Raw genomic sequence first — 8,921 nt, forward strand, 5'->3', positions numbered from 1 at the left:
TCCAACTTTTTGTTGAAATGAAAGTAACCCAAGATTTCTCGGTGGTCGTTCTGTAAGTAAGTGTCTAATCATACTATTTGTGGAAACAAGAGTAAACCAGAGATTCATGGTGGGTACTGTTCACTAACTGAATTCCTTTTAGTTTATCTGCTTAAATTTACGGATTCTATTTGCAGACAGCCCTTGGTTTGGGTTTGCGCAAAAATTGTGAAATATAAATGTATAATAAAATATTTCTTTGTAACATTTACAAAACGTGCTCCAAATATTTTATCTAAGGTGTGTTCAGAAAAAAAAAACACACACACAAACAAAACATGATATGTTTTTGAATGACTGATACTTGCACGCGTATAATACAGTATCCATCCACAGCTAACGACATCAAAATATGTATAAGGAACGTAGAACATAAACATAATACGTCCCTTACAATGGCATTGACTTTAAATTACATGCTGTAACCACTTTATAAGCAAGTATTGGATCTTGCGGCATTGTACCTGTTGGCTACCTATAACCTAATGCGGTGCCCTGGTATTATGTGGAAGATATTCTCCTTATGACAATGTTAAGTTTCATATTACACGCTATATAATAGCTACAAGTACAAAGTTAAATTAGATTTTCGTTTTATAACTCGCAAACATCAGTGGCCTAGTATCCTATGACTTTAACTGGTTCGATCTTTTCACGGACACTGGCATAGACATCACTTTAAGAGAACGACATTTTTAAAGAAATATGCAATTAGAATCGTAACACAACACCTATATTTATCCCAATAATGTAATTAAGTTCCCTAAATGACACAGTATATGCACTATACTTAATACAAATTACGTTTAAAATATATTCTGATTGCCATCATTGTTAACACCGTCATTTTGGATATTTGTTTGTTATACATTATGCTTAGCCAACAATAAATAAATATGCGTTTATTTCTAAACAATTTTCCTTACAAAGGTTTATTGTTAAACTGATTCATATTATCGAAATTGGAGTTTCAAACCTTGGATATATCTCTAATTTGTAACATTAGGTGAACGTGAGCAATAAGTATAAAATACGTGTTCATTTATGAAACAGGTCAAATAATAAAATAATGTTAACATTCTGTTACAGAGTAAAACAAAACTTTCGTAGAAATTTCAGTTTGTTGGGTTGTATGTCACAAATTCATACGGAAATAGAGCATAGTACATAATTTTTGTCACATTTAACGATCATGGTTTTTCCATTCGAAATGTGTCTCAAGTTTTGTCATAGTTTTTACTCAAAGTGATCCCTTACTGAGAATATTTATCTAAGACTTTCGAAGGTGTTTTTGTTTACCATATTACCGCAATACTTCTTAAGGTCTGTGTACACCAAGCCGCCTCAAGTTAGTAGACTGCATGGAAGGTAGCAGTCAACAGCACTTACCATCAATTCTAGGACCACTTTAATCGAACAGTTGATTCGAACATAACCTTTATAAGGGATCCAAGCCTTAAAGAATTGAGTGTGATTTTGAGAAAATATGCCACACCTGGATCTCAGGATTTATAGCATTTCATTAGCAACAGAGAATAAAGCTACATATAAAATACGTACAAAATACAACTGCAATCATATTACTATAAAAAAGTCGAAGCTGCACTTATTGATGAATAAACTTATATTAAGAATAAGATTTCAGTTAAATATATTTTCACAATTAAAAATACATGAGCACTCTCGAACACCAAATGTTTGAGTATTGGTTTTCGAATTTTTGAATGATTAATTTCAATATAATGAAAACATTACAAATTACACATTGGCCCGGCATGGCCAGGTGGTTAAGGCACTTGCCTCGTAATCTGAGGTTCGCGGGTTCGAATCCCTGTCACACCAAATATGTTCGCCCTTTCAGACATGGGGGTGTTATAATGTGACGGTCAATCCCACTACGCGTTGGTAAAAGAGTAGCTCAAAAGTTGGCGGTGGGTCGTGATGACTAGACTAGCTGCCTTCCCTCTAGTCTTACATTGCTAAGTTAGGGATGGCTAGCGCAGATAGCCTTCATGTAACTTTGTGTGAAATTCAAAAACAAACAAATTACATATAACAAGCATTTCTCTACTTTTTTTACGAGTTCATAAAGTTTGGAAGAATGCTTGGACTTATCTGCTACAATTACAAATCATTCATTGTTGTAGCATTTTCCACACTTAATAAAGTTAATGTAAATATTATATTTATACTCACTTTCCAATGCAAAGATTGGGCGTTGTATATGGAACTCCTGAGGTACATAGAAACGTTGTCCACTTAGACCTATAGTTCCTAATAAAGATGCACGTGAAAAGAAACTAGCTAGTTCTTTTGGTTGATTTTTTTAATATTAAATGTATAATAAACATACAGTTAAAATAAATTTTAAATGTTTAATGAAAGGAAAGATTAGAAGAAACTTTACAGTTTACAAGTAACAAACTGTGTCATGGTGAAGATTCTGTAAAATTCCAAAAAACATGGTTTCTAAACTTTATGAAAATTTCCTACCAAGTAATTTGATTTTTATTCAATAAATATATATATAATCAAATTGACAAAACGTTGGTTGGAACAATGTTATATCATGCGTTGCCAGTTGTTTCTTTGCCATTAATCACTCAGTAGCGTATTGGCATGGCTACAGACTTAAAATGCTAGAAACCCTGTTTCGATAGCATCGTGCTTAAGTACAAACAAAGGCCCAGCATGGCCAGGTGGTAATGACGCTCGACTTGTAATCTGAGGGTCCCGGGTTCGAAGCCCCGTTACATCAAACATACTCGCCCTTTCAGCCATGGGGGCGTTATAATGTTACGATTAATCCCACTATTCGTTAGTAAAAGAGTAGCCCAAGTGTTGGCGGTGGGTGGTGATGGCTAGCAGCCTTTTCTTTAGTCTTACGGCGCTAAATTAGAGATAGCTAGCGCAGATGGCTCTCGTGGAGCTGTGCCTGAAATAAAGAAAAGAAACAAAAGTAGTTGGAAAATATTATTAGAATTTTCAACCGATTATACAATTGAAAATATATTAACTATTCTTTTATTATTTTTGACAATTCAAAACACGTAAGTCAGTTTGTACATTACCTGTAAAATGAATAAAAATATAATATTTACTATATCAACAAAAAGAACATCAACTAGCTTGTTTTTTGTTTTTGGTCGTTGTGAATGTATAGTGTATCCAAAGAATGCATATTCTGATTTAAAGTTCTATATTTGTTTAAAGTAAATTTATTTAAGATATTAATTAATCGTTTTGTTTATAAATAGCAATATGACTTTTGACACAAAGATTTCAATATAATTAAAATGTGTCTAAATAAAGTGAATTTCACGTGAAATGTGATATATAACATCAAACACGAGTGTTCAGGTAAAAATTAATTGTATGTAACAAGAAGCATTTAACGTTCTAAAATATCTATATATTATTTTATGTATATGCCTAACGTCATATGTAAAAAATCAATTGCACCAGCTATTTCTTAGAACAGGTTCATAAGTTGGTTAAACTGAAATGTTTAAGTCTGAGAATACGAACTATGATTTTGATATTTTTCAGATATAAAATCAAAAACTCTTACTAGGAAAATCTAAAGTAATATATGGACATTAAAGTCCTTGACAAATTGTTTTGTGTAATTATTCGACCACAAAAAGTCAGAAATGTGCATAGAGGTAAATATAAATTTTGTGACAAATTATAAATTAAGTACACTTGATCACATACTGCACGTATATGATACTGTAATACATCACAGTATTTTGAACACTTTTGCTAGTAGATATGATATGTTTTTTTCTATGTGTGTTTGTGCTTTTAGTGCAATTTTTTGTGCAATTTATACTCCTGCGATAGTGGGCACTGTATGGAATCGAATCCTGAATTTTACTGTTGTATGTCTTTGAACTTATCGCTGACACAGCGGAGTGAGATAAAGTGAAAGAAAAGTTTATATTACACAAGTAAATTGTTCCGAACTAGATTGTTATTAATGGTGTAAGAGTTATGACTGAATGACACTATTAAATAATATATTAAAACGTGTGGCATGGACACGGACGAAAACACTAAAATAAAAAACAAACTGACTTAAGAAAGAACGAACTATAAGTCATATAGCGTTGATGCATGAAATCATAGATAAGTGTAAATTGCCACTTAGTGACAGCGGAATGTCTTCGGATTCACACCACTAGAACACGGGTTTATATATCCACAGATAACTCATTGTGTAGCTTCATGCTTATTTCCAAACAAACAAACAGATAATTGTAAATTAATATAGGATATAATATAAAAACTAGGATAAATGATTATTACAGTATAAAAAGATAGAAATCCTTCAAACAAACGTTTATATTTAAACATTTAATTAACTTAAAAATCGTTTTGTTGATGACAAGTTTAATAGAGTAAAACAATTATTTTATTAAAATAATGAACATCTTGTTATATATAAATATGGAAATAATTAAAGCATTATTTGATGAAATTAAATGCTTAGTTCAATTTTCTTTGAGTCAAGGATAGAATAATGATATGCGTGCCAAACTACGGATCGGAGGGTCCAAAGTTCATGTCACGTTATCAAAACAATAATGTTTTGTTGTTTGGGGTGATGAATGTAATGTTGGCTTCACGATTAAATATTCCCATGGTGTTAAAGAAACGTAGATCGTAAATATCAATTTAACACAAAAAATGTTTCTTATGTTTTCCTTTAAGAAGAAAAGTTCATCTTTCAAAAACACTTTGGTTATAAATTATTTTATTTTGGGGTAAAATATATTTATATTAGATTAAATTATTCTGAGAGCTGGTGGTGAGTTTTGATAATCTTTTTTTCTCTAAGCTCTCAGAAAGCTTTTGTTTTACTTTCTCTAAATGCCCGAAAGAAACAATCAAATAAAAACTTCCTGATAACGACTATTATTGTTTTGTCGTCTTATGCATGAACAATTTTCGTAAAACCAATTTAAAGCTTTTTTGGATTAGAAATTCAGAAAATTATTTAAAATCAATAACTTTAGTTGACTCTGATACTTGTAATAAGAAACATAAAAATTCGCTCAAAATACTACCGTTTCTAATCTTAACATATTACCATATAATATTTACTGAACTGAAGCTTTGAATATCATATAGTATGTATGATGTAATGTTATTTTCATTTAAGGAAATACTTGATGAACAGCTTCCACTCTTTCCACAAAAAACAACAACAAAAAACCACCTTAAAATAAGGATTAAGTTCTCAGTTATTTCCTTTTAAGGTTATAAGTTAATACTGACTTTAGATTTTCTCTATTGAATAAAAAACTTCTGTAAGTCTCTTATCAAATTACACTTTCTAATGGACTACAGCCTTGTTTTAATTTGTTAATCAAAATTCCTCTTACGTTTAGTTTCATGTGCAGAACAAAAATTGTCAACATACTCACACATATATTTATCTAGAAAATATCATAACTTCAAGTTTCAAGAAAAATGAATCTTTTTTTAATATTTATTCTTACAGATAAAAAATGTTATCCCAGGTTGTTACAGATAAATTATGTTACATTAGAAATTTTCCTTGTATACTATTCTATAGATTACTTTTAGATCAATGTCTGGGTAAAAACCAAAGTATACGAAGAATCATTTTATAAGAGCTGAATTAAAACAAGATAAGGATAAATAGTGCAAAACTGTAACTCAATTTGTATGATACACTACATGGTCAAATGTATCTGAACACCCCATTCTTATTAGTGGGTTCGGCTATTTCAGACACACCCATTGCTAATAGGTGCATAAAATCAAGCATGCAGCCATACAATTTCTACAGACAAACACTGACAGTAGAATGGATCGCACTGAAGAGCTCAGTGGCTTTCAACATGGCACTGTCATAGGATATACCTTTACAACAAGACTGTTTGTCAAATTTCTGCCTTACTAGAGCTATCCTTGTCAACTATAAGCGCTGCTATTGCGAAGTGGAAACGTTTAGGAACAACAGCAATTTAGACACGAAGCGGAAGGCCACACAAGCTCATAGAACTGGATCACTGAGTGCTGAAGCACGTAGCACGTAGAAATCATCTGTCCACAGCTGCAACACTCACTACCGAGTCTCAAACTGCGTCTGGAAGCAACGTCAGCACAAGAACTGTTCGTCAGGAGCTTAATGCAATGGGTTTTTATGGCCGAGCAGCAGCACACAAGTCTAAGATCACGATGCGCAATGCCAAGCGTAGGCTGGAGTAGTAGAAAACACACTGCCATTGGAGGAAGAATAATGGTCTGGGACTGTTTTTCATGGTTTAGGATAAGCTCTTTAGTTTCAATTAAGGGAAGTCTTACTGCTACATCATACAATAACATTATAGAGAATTGCGTGCTTCCAACTTAGTGGCAATAGTTTGGAAAATGCCCTTTTTTGTTTCAGCGTGACAATACTCTCGTGCACAAAGCGAGGCCCATAAAGACATGGTTTGCCGATATTGGTGTGGAAGAACTTGACTAGCCTGCACAGAGCCCCAGATCTCAACCCCATTGAACATTTTTGGGATCAATTGGAACGCCAACTGCGAGCCAGGTCTTCTCGCCCAACCTCACTAATGCTTTTGTGGCTCAATAGGAGCGAATCCCAGTAGCCATGTTCCAATACCATGTGAAAAGCCTTTCCAGAAACCTGTTATAGCAGCAAATAGGGGACCAACTCCATATTAGTGCCTATGGTTTGGAATGTGAGGTTCAACAAACACATATGGGTGTAATGGTCAGGCATCCACATACACTGCTGGCCAAAATCTTAAGGCCAATGAATATAAAGAAAAAAATATGCATTTTGCGTTGTTAGACTCAACCACTTATTTGAGTAGAATTTCAAAAGATGAAAATAAGAAAAGGCAAAATAAAAATAAAAAACCTTTTAAGCAATTAATATGAAAAATGTGAACACTATGAAATTATCCTAAATACTAGCTAGTGACCATACTGAAACGAAGCGTTAATCGGTAAACACGTAACGAAATTTAGTCATTTCTTCTCAAGCATTAGGGTTGTCAACATCTCCAAATGACATTTTCTGTGTTACCTTGAGTAAAAACATCGCAAAGGCTAAAAAGTTGACAGAGTTTGAATGTGGCAGAATTGTCGAGCTGCAAAAGCATGTTGAAAAGTACCTGCAAAAGCAAGGTGTTTCTCAACGTGCCATCGCTGGTGATATTGGGCGTAGTAAAACTGCTGTTGCAGATTTCTTAAAAGATCCTCAGGGATACAGAACGAGAAAATCAAGTGGTCGGCCCAGGAAATTTTCGCTAGCGTTGAGCAGGAGTATTCGACGGGTTGTCCGGCAAGACACCAGCCGATCGTCGAACCAGATTAAGGCCCTTACGTACGCAAAATGCAACTCAAGAACAATAAGATGGCATCTACGAGGGAAAGGCTTTAAAAACCGTAAACGTCTTCAAAGGCCACGCCTCCTTCCACACCACGAAACAGCTCAAATAAAACTTTGTTGAGAAGCACCAAACATGGGACATAGAAAAGTGGACGAAGGTTTTGTTCTCTGATGAGATGAAATTTAACCTGGATAGCCCAGATGGCTTCTAACGTTACTGGCACGATAAGGATATCTCACCAGAGACATTTTCTACACGACACAGTGGAGGAGGTTCCATCATGATAATTGGGTACTTTCTCCTTCCATAGAATAATGGAGCTTCAGGTTATACAGGGGCGTCAAACAGCAGCTACATTAGCATGTTGGAGAGAAAATCCTTATTGACTGAAGATCTTCGCTTGTGTGGAAATGACTGTATCTTTCAGCAAGACAACGCTGCAATCCACAATGCCTGTAGGACAAAGACGTTTTCATGGCGAAAACATGATTCTTTTGGAACATCCATGGTGTTCGCCTGAAAATATTTAGGGGTGGATGGCATGGGAAGTCTATAGAAATGCATGATATTCGTGAAGCCATCTTCACCACTTGGAATAACATTCCAGTCAGTCCTCTGCAAACACTTATATTGACATTGCTAAAGTGAATGTTTGCAGTTATTTACAATGACGGCCGTGCAACTCACTACTGAGACCTCTTGTTGGGCATTTCCTGCCCTGTTTAGAACTTTTTTTTTGGTATGGTTTTAAACTTTTGACCAGCTATTATTGAGGCTAATTTCATAGTGCTCACATTTTCCCTATTAAATGCTAAACGTTTTTAATTTTATTTTTCCTTTTCTTATTTTCTTCTTTCAAAGTTCTACTCAAATAAGTGGTTGAGTCTAATAACACAAAACGCATATTTGTTCTTAATGTTCACTGCTCTTAAGATTTTGGCCAGCAGTGTACCTTTGGCCATGTAGTGTATATGTTACATTCGAATAAGTTTTCTAAGCTTGCATCTCCATGGTATGAAGAACTGGAAAGGAAATTAAATGACCATCGATTGTGTTTGTAAAGGTTTAAAATACGAAGATAAGTAAAATAGGTAATGTTTACTGAGTATTCACAGTATACTCAGTATTTTAATACTGTCGGACTATTACTACACTTTTGTAATAATTGATTTCAACTAATGTGTTTCATGGAATTTTTGTCATGATTGGTTTTAAATGTTTGACTATTTATTAAGAGGTCATTGTCTAACATTTCAAAATAATCTCTTCACATGAAGGAAACTATATTCTAAGTGCTCCATTCTAAAACAATAAGACGTTGTATATTTCACAAAGAGCATGAGGTTCACTCACTTGTGGAGTGACCAGTATATTGTTTCAACAACTCACTGACTACAAACTCTATAAAGATTTCTAAAACAAATGTATACAATACACCCCAATAGATATCTATAATAATTTAGACGTGATGGCATTTCGTAAGTTAAGTCCCACATGCAA

This window comes from Tachypleus tridentatus, chromosome 2, assembly GCF_004210375.1.
Source record: "Tachypleus tridentatus isolate NWPU-2018 chromosome 2, ASM421037v1, whole genome shotgun sequence".
Lineage (NCBI taxonomy): Eukaryota > Metazoa > Arthropoda > Merostomata > Xiphosura > Limulidae > Tachypleus > Tachypleus tridentatus.